At 35.7% G+C, this 11,592-nt stretch overlaps 1 non-coding gene across 1 annotated transcript; it reads left to right on the forward strand.

Annotated features, from left to right (window-relative positions):
- Positions 1-11,155: 11,155 nt before the first annotated feature.
- Positions 11,156-11,274, forward strand: LOC150076619 (5S ribosomal RNA). The gene has a single exon (XR_016547856.1). It is a non-coding gene; the product is annotated as a 5S ribosomal RNA (ribosomal RNA).
- Positions 11,275-11,592: the final 318 nt, after the last annotated feature.

Raw genomic sequence — 11,592 nt, forward strand, 5'->3', positions numbered from 1 at the left:
AATGTGTACAATTTTATCACCTTTTGTGCCCTTAAAAGATGATATCCGCTCTACAATGTCATCAACATTTGACCCTGGCAGACATACCCTGGTCCTGTTCCACATATCCTTTTTACAAAGCATGTTCCCAATTTCCCTGACAATAGAGTCACCAACAACTACTAGTTCCTATGGGACCAGCGCATTCTGCCTTGGGGGTTGCCGCTGTGTTGCGTGATGACCAAGTGCAAGCTATGGCATTGATGTGGTCAGCTGAGAGCTTGATGGGCCCTCAATTTAGATCCTTCGAGGGCATCCACCCTGTCCTTCAAGCTCTCATATAGGCCCATAACAACACTGAGTTGTCGCCTGATTTTCTTACACTCCTTACATCGCGCGCGCACACACAAAGACATCCCCCATGGCAATATCATGGTCCATACCTGATTGCTCCCCAAACATCAAGCAAGCAGTGCATTTTAAAAGGCTGTGATTCAGAGTGCAACTGCCCCCCCCCTCAATTCTCCCCTCAGCCACAGCACTTAAGCCTTTTGCTTTGCTGCTCTGGTCTGAGTCATGATTCCGATTTAATTTCAATAAAATTTCAATTTCCGTACAAAATTATAATCCTAAACTTGTATGCCAACACAGTTTTAATGCTATATATATTTTTCAGTGTCGAGTATTATCTACGAGTTCCAATGATATAACTTCCGTATCAAGTTACATATTAATTATGTTACTTTTGTAATCTGTCATTATATGTATTTAGTTAAAAAGTAAAATTTAATTGACAATGAAGTTTACCAAGATTAATAGATTTTACTGATTAATTGACAATATTATATTATATACTTTACTATACTAAAGCTATCTAGTTCGGGATATAACGTATTGTATAACAATAGCGGGCGGCAAGTTACGAACTGTAAATCTACGGACACTTAAGTATTAATTTACTTCGAAATCTCGCTGTGTCAATTCAGAATAAACTAAGGATCCTGACTAGGTCTATAAGCTACTTATAGAAAATAATTTAATATAACAATTGGCCAATAAAAACAGTTAAATAATGCTAAAAAACTTCTCGTTCAGTGGAGCTGCAACTTGTAACACGTTGATTTGATGCCCTTACCGATACTAAGTAATACCTACAAAATCTCTATCTAAGTTAAATTTTTAAACTAAGTATCGTAACTAGGAATATAAAGCTACTCTAGAAAATAAGTTAATATGCCAATTTAAGCTAATAAAACAGAAAAAAACTTCTCTATTCCAGGAGCAGTAAAAACTTCGCCTGCAGAAGGCTGGCATACACGTATATCATATATTTGGATCTTAGAAAGGCTTTTGATACTGTTGCATATGGAAGACTGCTGCACAAATTGCTGCTATAGATAAAGGGATGGTTGAGGGGGGTGAAGACAGAGAGTGGTAATCAATGGACACTGCTCTTCGTGGACTAATGTTATTAGTGGAGTCCTTCAGGGTTCAGTGTTGGGTCCATTGTTGTTTTCTGTATTTATATTTGATATTCATAATGGTATATCAGGCTTAATGTCCAATTTTTCAGACTTTATGAAAGTTGGCAGGGTTGTTAAGGATACTAATGACAGTACGCTGCTGCAACAGGATCTAGAAAAGATGAGCAGATGGGGGCTGAGAGGTGGCAAATGAAGTTTAACATTCACAAATGTAAAATACTGCATATGTGAAGCAGTAACCCCAGAATAACATATCAACTGTGTGTGATACTACACTGACAATGGTAGGAAATGAAAAGGACCTAGGGGTAATTGCATAGGCAGATATGAAGTTTTCTGAGCAGTGCAGGCAGTCTGTAAGGGTAGCTCATGGTGTCTTGTCAATGATATACAGGAATTTTTCTAGCAGGGATAAGGAGGTGATTATCTCCTTGTATAAGGCAATGATCAGGCCACACCTTGAGTACTGTATACAGGTCTGGAGGTCTCATTTTTAGAAGGATGTAGAGCTGTTGGAACGTGTACAGAGAAGGGCAACAAGATTAGTGAATGGAACGAAGGGTTGCTCTTACGAAGAAAGGTTTAAATTTTGCAAATTACAATGTCTGGAGACTAGGCACCTGTGAGGTGATCTGATTGTGGTGTATAAAGCCTTGAATGGTTTGAATATGCGCAGTACTGATGGGGTTCTTTCTCTTATCATCTGAGACCTTTGAGACATTTATTTCGGTTAAAAAAATTATAGGTATTTTTGAATTTATTGAAAGTAAAAGTCGACATTTATATAAAAATTCGTAGTAAATTAATTCATTAAATATCTATGAATAAGTATCTTAACCGAAACTGTAATTAGCAGTGGCGTAACTACCCTTTCATGGACCTGGGTACATTGCACCCCCTGCATAATGATAGTTGCGCCACTGGTAAACTAGACTGATTTTCATAAAGATGTTATTGAGCACTTTAAAGCGAGGCCCCGCCGAGAGTGAGGACCCCAGCTTGTGCCTTACAGTAAATGTGACTCTGTTGGTAATTCGAGATGATACAATCATCTAGGAATGATGAACTATTCGTATGATTAAAATAAAATTAATGATTCGGTCTTCTTTTTGAGACACAATTTTTTAAATAAATCGAATTACATTTCAATCGCAAATCTGCATTCATCAGTGGCGAGATACTCCTCGAAAGATCCAGCAAGGTCAATTTGTAGTTTAAGGGAAGGTCCAAATATCAATTTAATTTCCTTATTAATAATAAAGTCCTTCAGGAGAAAGGAACACCTACCTATGTGTCAATGAACAGTTTGAAGAAACTAAACTTATAAAATATTATAAAATTCCTCGTAATGTTATTTTAAATAAAAATAACTTCTAATTAATAATGAAATTTCTCCTAAGTTTATTATTACCTAGAAATCACTCATTTCTTTAAAAGAAATTGTAATGGAATTTTTTGGACATGAATCATCATCATCATCATCATCAGCCATTTTCAGTCCACTGCAGGATGAAGGCCTCTCCAGCCACTTTCCAGTTCCTTCTGTTTTGAGCACTGGCCATCCATTTACTACCCACAAACTCATGAATTTCATCTATCCATCTCCGCCTTTGTCTTCCAGGTTTTCTTCTAGCTCCTCTTGGATACCATTCTGTTATTTTCTTAGTCCATCTGTCATCATGTCTTCGAGCTATGTGTCCTGCCCAGGCCCATTTTAGTTCTTTAGTTTTGATAAGAATGTCCTTTACTTGAGTTTGTTGCCTAATCCATGTGTTTCTCTTCTTATCTAACAGTCTGATTCCCAATATGATTCGTTCCATTCTTCGCTGTGTAGTTCTCAGCTTCTCTTCCATTCTTTTGGTGAGTCCCCAAGTTTCACTTCCATAAGTCATGGTGGGGAGTATACATTGGTTCATTATTTTACGTTTCAGACAAACTGGGATATTGCTCTTCAGTATGTGACTATATTTCCTGAATGCTATCCATCCAAAATTTATTCTTCTCTTGACTTCCAGCCATTTATCATTATTACAACTAATAACTTGTCCCAGATAAGTATATGACTCCACCTTTTCAATTACTGCTCCTTCAATCTTTATTTCCCTTTCTGTGGCATACTTGTTCATCATTACTTTTGTTTTAGCCATATTCATCTTTAGTCCAAAATCCTTACTAGCTGTGCATAACTGATTAAGATTTTCCTCTAATTCGTTGGGATCGTGGCTAATGACCACAATGTCATCTGCAAATCGTAAATGGTTTAGGTACTCTCCGTTCACATTGACTCCTTTCTGCGACCAGTCTAATCTTCTGAAAGCTTCCTCAAGGGCAGCAATAAACAGCTTCGGAGATATTGTGTCTCCTTGTCGAACTCCTTTCTCAATTTTAAATTTCCTACTGTCTTTATCTAGTCTAATAAAGGAGGTAGCACTCTCATATATTTTCTTCAAAATCATAATATATGGGGTATCAATGCCTTGTCTTTCCAGTGCCCGAAACATTGCCTTATGCTGTATGGAGTCAAATGCCTTTTCATAATCCACAAATGCCAGGCATAATGGTGTTTTATATTCATTTGCTTTCTCCATTAGCTGTGATATTACGTGAAGGTGATCCATAGTTGAGAATCCTGTCCTAAAGCCAGCTTGCTCTTTCGGTTGATTCTTATCAAGTATTCTGTCTAATCTGTTAGTAATGACCCTTGTGAACAACTTGTAGATGTGGGATAGCAAGCTAATTGGTCTATAATTTCCAATTTCTGATTTATCTCCTTTCTTATGCAGCAAAACTATGATTGCATTATTCCACTGCTTAGGTGTCACACCTTTTCTAATGCACTTTGTGAAGAGCCTTGCCAGTTTTTGTGTTATGTCTCTTCCTCCCAATTTTAACAACTCTACTGTAACTTCATCTTCCCCGGGGCTTTCTGATTCTTCATTTTCTTCAATGCATGTTCTACCTCATCAGGAAGAATATTGGGTATGTCGTATGTGTTGCTACTTTGCAATCCATCTTCCCCACTGCTGGCATCATTCCCCTGCTCCTTGTATAATTCTCTATAGTAGTCTTCTGCTATTTGAATTATGCCTTCTCTGCTGTTTATAAGTACACCCTTGCTATTCTTCAGTTTCAGTATCATTTGTCTTTCTGTATTACTGCTCATGGCTGCTGATTTAATTCCTTTGTTTTCCCTTAATGCTTGTTCTACTTTTCTTGTGTTAAATCTTCTTATGTCCTCTCTGAGTCTCTTTCTAATGGCTTTGCATAACTCAGTATACTCAATTTTCTCCCATTTTTTCTCGATTTTCTCAATTTTTCTCAATTCAATTTTCTCAATTTTTGGACATGAATATTTACCATTTATACTCTTATAAAATCAATAACTACGGAAAAAAGGTTAGGAATTCAACATATTCGTATAATATCCTGTTTTAAAACAATTTTACTGGATTTTGAAATGAATTCAGTTTATTAGCAAGGAAAAGTAAAGAAATATTTCAATAATATTTAATAAAAAATGGGGATAAAATAATTATAAACAAGACTTCTTGCAAGTAAACATTGGTATTTGATGAAATGTTTTTATTATATAAATTTTAACAAGAGTATATTTTAATTTTAATTTTATTAGATTAAACATGCTTTCTTTGCAAGATTCCTTTAATTGATTTGATTTAACACACCCTTAAATGCCTTACATCAGAGGAAGAAAATTTGAATCAGGTGCACAGAAACGAAAGAGAAAAATGTTGCAGAAAGCATTGATTTCGAGACAAAAAGGTGCTATTTTGAAGTATTTGCCTGCAACAAAGAAGATATTGGATCTGAAAAAAACACCATTGAAGCTTCACGATTTGAAGAATGCTTGAAAACAACTCCACTTACAAAACCACCAGTAATGACATTATTGCCATCTACATCCTTAACAGAAACTCAGTTTGAAAAATCAGAATCATGTGCACTTGACTGGAGTGATATTGGTATGTGGCCAGTAACTTCAACACACATGTAAATAAAACTACAGCTAAGGCCTCCAAATCCCTTGGACTGGTTAAAAGAATCTGCTTTGATTTCACTAATGTACAGCTCATAAAAACAGCTTGCATAATGATCATCAACCCAATTCTAGAATATGCCTCTCAAATCTGGAATCCTCACACCAAAATTCTTATAAAACAACTGGAACGTATTCAGAAATCCATAGTCAGATTCCTGGTGTACAAATCTAGGTTGGAATTGAACACAAAATCCTACAATGAATGGTGCATTCACTTTGGGATTGTACCACTCTACCAAAGGAGAGCTGCGGCAGACTGCAAATTCCTAATGCATCTAGTGGCTGGCAAGCTCGATGCCCCCGAGCTGCTCTACCTCATCAACTTCAGCTGTCTTCCAAGAGTCTTGAGAAGACAAAATATGCTGGCACAAGAGCCATTCAGAACTGATCAACTCAGATTCCACTACTTCAACAGAACTGCAAAACTGCTGAATGACTCCAACATTGATATCCTATATGAAAACATTAATATCAAAAAAGAACTACAAAGGTTTTTCAATCAAACTAATAGAGAATAAAAATAAATGATTAATTTAATAATAACAACAATAATAATACTATAAAGATAGGTATACTTAGCCTTAACAAAAAAAAAAAAAAAAGAAAAAAGGAAAAAAAAAATCCTTTTTTTTTTTTTTTTTTTTTTTGTTTACTTTTTCTTCAAGGAACTAAGTTAAGTAATAACAATTGTATAAAAAAGAAAAAAAAAAAAAATTTTGGTATAACAATTAAGAATAATAACACAAAGCAATTAATTCAACTAATTAATGTGAACAATCAAGAAAAGAAAACAACATAATGCTTAGAAATACTAATTTCTCTGTTACCACAGCTTTGCTAAAATGCAAATGGTTTGTAACGCATGATATGCATTGTATATTTGAAATTGTATATTGATACCTGACATTGTGTATAGATTGTAAATAGAAGGATTACTATATTTCTACGGTCAAATTCCTCCTCTGTAAGGCTTCGGCTGTTTTGGAGTAATAAAAAAAAAAAAAATAAATAATAGTCAACTAGTCTTTGTGATTGATAAAGGTCCAAATAGGGTTATTAACTTTGATTTTCCTCTGGATGAGAATAATAGGCACTTTTCTGTGTCATACTACACTCGGAAACTTTTAAATGGTGAATTAATCGACCGTCGTTGGCTGGTTTATTCTAAAAATCTTGACTGTGTTTTTTGCTTCTGTTGCAAGTTGTTTTCTGATTCAAAAAACAAATTTTAAAGTATTGGATTTAAAGACTGGAAGAACCTTTCTACCCTGATAAGAGAACATGAATTTTCAACGAAACATATAGTCACAAAGGAAATGGATTTAGTTTGAAAATCGTTTAAACAAAAATCAAACACTTGATAAGGAATTGCAAAAATCGATCGCGAAAGAAAAATTACATTGGCACGGTGTACTAGCTATTGTACAGTTTCTGGCACAGAAAAACATGTCTTTCCGTGGTAGCGAGGAAAAGCTGCATGCTCATAACAACGGGAATTTTTTTGGACTGGTTTCGAGTCCCAAAAAATTCCCGTTTTAGGTGAACACATTTGAAGAATCAACAATTCTGAAATTCATGATCATTACTTAGGTAAAAGAATGCAAAATGAATTTATTCATCTAATTAGCAAAAACGTCTTAGAAAAAATAACAGCTAGTATAAATAAATCAAAATATTACTCCATGATTTTAGACTGCACTCCGGATGTTAGCCATCAAGAGCAGATGACTGTAGTAATATGTTTCATTGAAATAATTGAGAAATCTGTAGAAATAGTTGAACAGTTTGTAGGATTTTTACCTGTTAATGAGACAACGGGATCTGTCTTAACAGAAGTTTTCTTGAAAAAGTTGAAAAAACTAGGTTTACCAATTTCCGATTGTCGCGGTCAAACTTATGATAATGGTTCTAATATGAAAGGTTGTAACAAAGGGGTACAAGCAAGAGAGAAAATCAAAAGGAGGGAATTTTATGTTTCTTGTGGATGCCACAATTTGAATTTGATTTTATGTGTCATGGCAGGGTCATCAAATTCTGCGAAGTCATTATTTGGTGTTATACAACAAATCTACGTATTATTTTCTGCATCTACACAAAGATGGAATCTTTTAAAGGTACATGTAAAACATCTTACAATCAAGGAACTATCGGAAACAAGATGAGAATGCAGGGTTGAAAGTGTCAAAGCTCTTAGATTCCAAATAGGTGACATTTATGATGTTTCTGAAACAACCTCGATTTCAAATGCCGAACAGAAGCTCTTTCCCTGGCAAGAGAACTTAAAAGTTTTAAATTTCTCATGATGCTATGCATTTGGTATGATATTCTAACTCAGTTGAATCTTGTGAGCAAAGTTTTTCAAGGGGAGCATGTGCAATTAGAGACAGTGTTGGTACTTTTGGAAAGGACAAAGAAATTTTTAATAAAGGAAAATGGGTTTCAAACTTCACAGAGAATAGCCAAACAATTGGCTAATGAATTAGAAATGTCTCCTGAAGAAGCTGTTTTCCCTTCTGCCGAGTCAGTCCGATGTATACGTATCAAAAATTCTCTTTTGAGGCAGAAGATGAAATAATCTGTGATCCTAAAAAATGGTTTCAGGTAGAATTCTTTAATGTACTGTTAGATCAAGCAAATAATGTCAATTACTGAACGATTTCAAGAGCTGGAAAAATTTAAAGAATCATTTGGATTTTTATTTGATATTCATAGTTTAAAAGTTTTAAGCGACGAAGAACTGCTAAAGTTTTGTAATCATTTGTAATTGTTTCTATCTGATCCAGAAAACAGAGCTGAGAGTGACTGGGATGGCCAAAATCTTCTTACTGAGCTTAGGATCCTGTCAAATGTTTTACCTTCACAATTATCACCTTTAGAGGTACTGAAATACACACATAAAAATAGATTGAATGAGGTATTGCCAAATACCTCTATCACTCTACGAATTCTATTGACCATTCCTATGACACTTCTGGTGAGCGTAGTTTTTCTAAGTTAAAATTAATAAAATCACATCTGAGGTCTACAATGACTCAAGAAAGATTGGTAGACCTATCAGTCATTTCAGGTGAAAGTGAAATTTGTCAATCTTTAGACTATAGTGAAATAGCAGAATTTGCAAACAAAAAAGCAAGAAAGCTGTCTATTTAAAATTAATTATACTGAAATTTACATTATAGAATTGTTTTTTTATAAAACTTTTCAATAAATTTTTAATAAATTCAATCCTAATTTTATACAATAAGTGAAAATATAAAAAAATGTTACAACTCATAGAGCTCATAGAAAAATATTTTGCCTAGGGCCTCTAAAACTGTAAGGCCGGTCCTGTGTGCACGTGTGGGTGTGTCATATCCAAATATTTCAATACTTGATACAACATGGGCTCCCCCAACCTTTTCTACTGCATATATCATGAATAGTCGGAAAATAAAATATTTATCTGTGAAGATCTCTATACCTCTCAAACACATTTCACAAATATATGTGGTCTCAGTTCTTCAGTGATGTTCATTTTCACGGACAGTTTGCCAAGACATTCTTTTTTGTAATAGAATCCCAATTATGGGTTAGTTTAAAGATCGATCATCTGTTTTCCTAATTAATCCTGTATCATTCCTTTTACTTCAAGGGTCAGTGTTTTTTCTCTCTGTAATGTTATTTCCTGTCAGTGACTTAATAATTTGGAATCTCCTCTTTTTGATCTTCTCTGGCTTAAAATTTCTCTCCCTCACTCTGTCAAATTCACTTGTTGCCTCTGTTGGTCTCCCAATTGCACTATTCGCTTGGAGCCCTTTGATTTCCTTTTTCTGAAATTCAGTTATCTCCAGTGAGGTAATTTAAATTTTTATTGGCAATTTTAACGTTGACAGCTCCAGAGAGCTTCTGTTTTCTAGTCATATAATCCATTTGGTTAAAATGCTGAGATTTTAGAATACCATTTATTAATACACACAGTTAATTACATATACATTTCCATCAACCTGTGTGTGTGTGTGTGTGTGTGTGTGTGTGTGTGTGTGTGTGTGTGTGTGTGTGTGTGTGTGTGTGTGTGTGCGCGCGCAGGTATCATGGTGGCTCCAAGGTAGTAGCTCATCTCCACCTCTCACCTGGTGCCCATCCCCAGGCAAGATGAAACAGGCCAGGGACTACTGTCCTTTATGGGCACAAAATCCCGCACCCACCGGAGGTAGTGCAATGCACACCAGTGGGTTCCAGCAATCTTGCTCCCACATTCCCAGACCTGGAAGCCAGCAAAAAAATAAATAAAATAAAATAAATAAATAAATAAAAGAATAATAAAAATAAAAAATAAAGTGGCATAGTTACCCATAGTAGTATTACTACATATTTTTAGGTAAACATGGCACTCAATGCTTATTATAGCAATTTAACATTTATCGCTACTTAATTAAGTTTACTGATAATAGTGCCAAATCCAAACAAGGCCTGGAGTAGCACCAAAACGAGTATGGCTTTTAACATTACATCATCTACACTATTTACAATATAGCAGAATACCAGACAATCCTAAACACAAAACCAACACTTGATCTTTTTCTCACAAAAAACCTTCTAAATACATAGTTGAGGGGGGATGGTCCACTAGCCACCACAGAACAATTCTATGAAGTGGGAACAACTGATAATGTTACCATCAGCAAATTATAAATGGAAACAATTCAAGGAAGTAATCACAGAAGTTACTAGACTTTTCATGCCAACTTAGTTAGCATTAGCATTAGTAGGGACATACAATGCAAGAAAGCAAGCTTATGCAGCATCAGCCAAAAAAAAAAAAAACAAGCTCAGATTCCACCCCTCCGTTCATTCCAAATATTTGTCCAGCTCAGCCTGAAATTTATTTAGGTTTTATCAACTTCAATGAAAAACGATGGAAGTCTGTTCCACCAATCAACTACTCGCTGGCTAAAGGCAAACTTCCGCACATCTATCCTACAACTGTCTTTCCTCAATTTGAATATATGCCCTCTCAGGTGATGACTCTGAGCAAGTGGAAGAACCTCATCAGCATTGAGCATGCTCAAACCATTCAGGACTTTATACATCTTAATAAGATCACCTCCCAGGGGCCTAGTCTCCACACACTGTAATCTGCAAAACTTAAGCCTTTCTTTGTAAGAGCAACCCTTTGTTCCATTCACTAGTCTTGTTGCCCTTCTCTGTACTCGTTCCAACAGCTCTACATGCTTCTTAAAATGAGCCTCCAGACCTGTATACAGTACTCAAGGAGTGACCTGACCATTGCCTTATACAAGGGGATAATCACCTCCTTATCCCTGCTACAAAAATTCCTGTATATCATTGACAAAACACCATGATCTACTATTGTAGACCGTCTGAACTGCTCAGCAAACTTCATATCTGCTTGCACAATTACCCCCAGGTTCTTTTCATTCTCTACCACCATCAGTGTAGTACCACAGAGTTGATACGTTACTCTGGAGTTACTGCTTCCCATATGTAGTACTTTACATTTATCAAAGTTAAACTTCATTTGCCACCTCTCAGCCCATCTGCTTAACTTTTCTAGATCCTGTTGCAGCAGTGTACTGTCATATGTGTCATTAACAACCCTGCCAACCTTCATATCGTCTGCAAACTTGGACATTTAGCCAACTATCATACTAGGCTGAATACACCGGTTCTCGTCCGATCACCGAAGTTAAGCAGCATTAGGCCCGGTTAGTATTTGGGAGGGTGACCACCTGGGAATACCGGGTGTAGTTGGCTTACCCCCGGGGACTCACATCTGGTGAGTATGGGCTTGGCACACCCAGGGTCCTGAGCTGGATATCATCATTCTTCTATTTCTTGGCGATTCCTTTCTACTTCTGACTCTCTCTTTCTCTCTCTCTCTCTCTCTCTCAGGGTAACTTGGGAATTTTTTTTGGCTGGTGCAGCATAAGCCTTAGGCTTCCTTGCATCATATGGCTAATAATAATAATAATAATAATAATAATAATAATTAAGCCTGATATACTATCATCAGTATCATTTATAAATACAGAAAACAAAAGGGACTCCACTAATAACATTAATCTACAAAGA

This window comes from Mastigoproctus giganteus, chromosome 13, assembly GCF_048544385.1.
Source record: "Mastigoproctus giganteus isolate SK-2022 chromosome 13, ASM4854438v1, whole genome shotgun sequence".
Classification (NCBI taxonomy): Eukaryota; Metazoa; Arthropoda; class Arachnida; order Uropygi; family Thelyphonidae; genus Mastigoproctus; species Mastigoproctus giganteus.